This window comes from Pygoscelis adeliae, unplaced genomic scaffold (genome assembly GCF_000699105.1).
Source record: "Pygoscelis adeliae isolate BGI_AS28 unplaced genomic scaffold, ASM69910v1 Scaffold672, whole genome shotgun sequence".
NCBI classification, from domain to species: domain Eukaryota; kingdom Metazoa; phylum Chordata; class Aves; order Sphenisciformes; family Spheniscidae; genus Pygoscelis; species Pygoscelis adeliae.
In genome coordinates, this window is record NW_008824194.1 from 5,185 (window position 1) to 7,540 (window position 2,356).

General features: G+C 61.6%; 1 protein-coding gene across 1 annotated transcript in view; it reads left to right on the forward strand.

The window, feature by feature from the left end:
- LOC103925967 (kallikrein-8-like) overlaps positions 1-2,356 on the forward strand; it is a gene marked incomplete at its 5' end in the record, with an annotated part of 5,659 nt that overhangs the window by 2,333 nt on the left and 970 nt on the right. The gene's annotated exons all lie outside the window — the stretch shown is intronic.

The following is a 2,356-nucleotide window of genomic DNA, read 5'->3' on the forward strand; positions in this document are numbered from 1 at the left end:
GTAGGAACCGCCCCCCCGTCCCCACGCCATCCCCAGCCCCAGCGGCCACGGGATGGACCCCACGGCTCCTCCTCCCTGATGAAGGTCCCCAGAGCCGGCCGGTCCGAGCACTGGGGCGCATGCCCTGGGGATGGGGGGGCAGGGGTTGACCACGGGGCCCTGCTGCGATGTCGATGAATAAAGGTTTTTGACGTGGCTTTTCACCATGTCTTTAACGGGTGGAGCACAGCTCTGGGAGGTCAAGGTGCCCTGAGTTGCCCCAGATCTCAGAGGGGCAGGAGAAGACCCAGCTCACCATCTTCGGCGTAGCCCTGTTGGCCCTGTCGTGGGGTTGCCCTGTTGGCCCTGTCGTGGGGTTGCCCTGTTGGCCCTGTCGTGGGGTTACAAAATCCAGCTTGGTGTCCCCCCGTAAGAGCAACAAACCCTTGCGATGCCCCGGAGCCAGACGCTCCTTCTTGGTGCCTCCATCCCAGCCCCATCTCCATGGGCCAACGTGTGACCCGGGGAGGACTTCCCGTCCCCAGAGGGGAGAAATTTCCTGTGACTCAGCGGGAGCAGAAGGGGCCAAATTGCCCCACCTGGGGTAACTTGGCAGCAGATCAGGGCTGTTTTGCCTCCCCGACGGGGAGCATCCACCCAGGCCACGCTGGCTCGCGAGCGGGAAGAAATCATCTGCTGGAGGCCAAATTTACCTGTTCACATGGAGCTGAGGCCTCTATTTTGCAGGAGGGGGTGGGATTTTTCCCCTGCATGGAGTCATCATGGTCCCATCTTGGTGGTGGGGTGGGATGGAGAGCAGTGCCAGCCCAGCTTCACCATGGCACGTCTACAGGACGTGGCGGCGGGGTTGGTGGGCTGCAGAAGCACCTCGATGCCTTCCCCGGTGCAAGAGGAGACCTGACGAGGTCAGACCATCACGTGTCGTCCCCCGTGGCTGAGCGGGACAGGGAGCGACGCCGGTCACCTTGCGCAAGGTGTCACCCTCCCTCTTCCCCCACGTGGCTGAGGCCCGGCGCGTTGGAGGGTGTGGGCCTTGTCTGGCCGCCACGGTGGGGAAAGAGGTTTTGGTCCAGGTCCAAATCCCCAGGGAGGCGGAGGAGCAATTGCCCGTCACTGCTGGGGCCAACGGTGGTCACTGGTGACTTCCAGCTCTTGCTCAGCATTTCACGGGAAGGTTCAACCACCTTTCAGCATCCCATGAAGGAGGTTTGACTTGGAGGGTCCCACGTTGGTGGCCATCAGCTGTGGTGGGCTGCCACACTGGGCTCCAGCACAGGCAACTCCAGCTCGTTCATCATCCATGGAGGGCTGGTCAAAGTGCCTATTGGACTCTCATCAACGTGTCCATGGAGCTCTGGTCAACATGTCCATGGAGCTCTGGTCAACGTGTCCATGGAGCTCTGGTCAATGTGTCCATGGAAGTCTGGTCAACGTGTCCATGGAGGTCTGGTCAACATGTTCCTGGAGGTCTGGTCAACATGTCCATGGAGATCTAGTCAACATCCACTGGGATCTATCGATGTGTTTACGAAGGCACAGTCAAGGCATCCATCAGGGTCTACCTAACATGTCTATGGAGGTCTAATGAGGTCTGCCCCCTGTGCCCATGGAGGGTTGGTTGTCACGTTGTTGGGGTCTACACAACAAGGCCGTGGAGGTCTGGTCAATGCAGCCCTTGGGGTCAAGCCAAGATGTTCATGGAGGTTTAGGTGGCACAGCCAGGTCCATGGGGTCTGGAAAGACACCATGTCCATGGAGGTGACATTGAACCATGTCAGGAACAGCTGGAGCACGGCCACAGCCACCGCATCCAAGAAACTGGCACCACTGGCACCCGACAACAGCACTCCTGTGTCACCCGTGTCCCCTGAGCCACCCCCTGTGTCACCCAGGGCACTGCCACCCATGCTGCTGCCAGCCCATGTGTCACCCAGGGCCACCACCACCCCGCTCCCGGGTCACCCAGGGCACTGCCACCCCCTTGTGTCACCCAGGGCACTACCACCCACGGTGCTGCCACCCCACGTGTCAACCAGGGCCACCTACCATGTCACCCATGGCACTGCCACCTCTTGTGTCACCCAGGGCCACCCTGGACACAGCGCTCCCAGGGCTGTGAGGAGACAGGGAACAGGGATGGGGGGGGGGGGGGGCATGTCCCGCCCCCCCCACCACGGTAAGCTGGCAGGTGGCCCAGGAGGTCCTGGGTGGCCCTGGCAGTGGGTGGCAGGCCCAGGCTGGCTCTGCCTGGGCCCGCAGGGTAATTAGGTAATTAGCACTAATTACACCACCGAGATGGGAGCTGAGGAACTGGGAGAACTGGTTGGACCCAGCCCCAGCCCCCAGCACTGTGCTA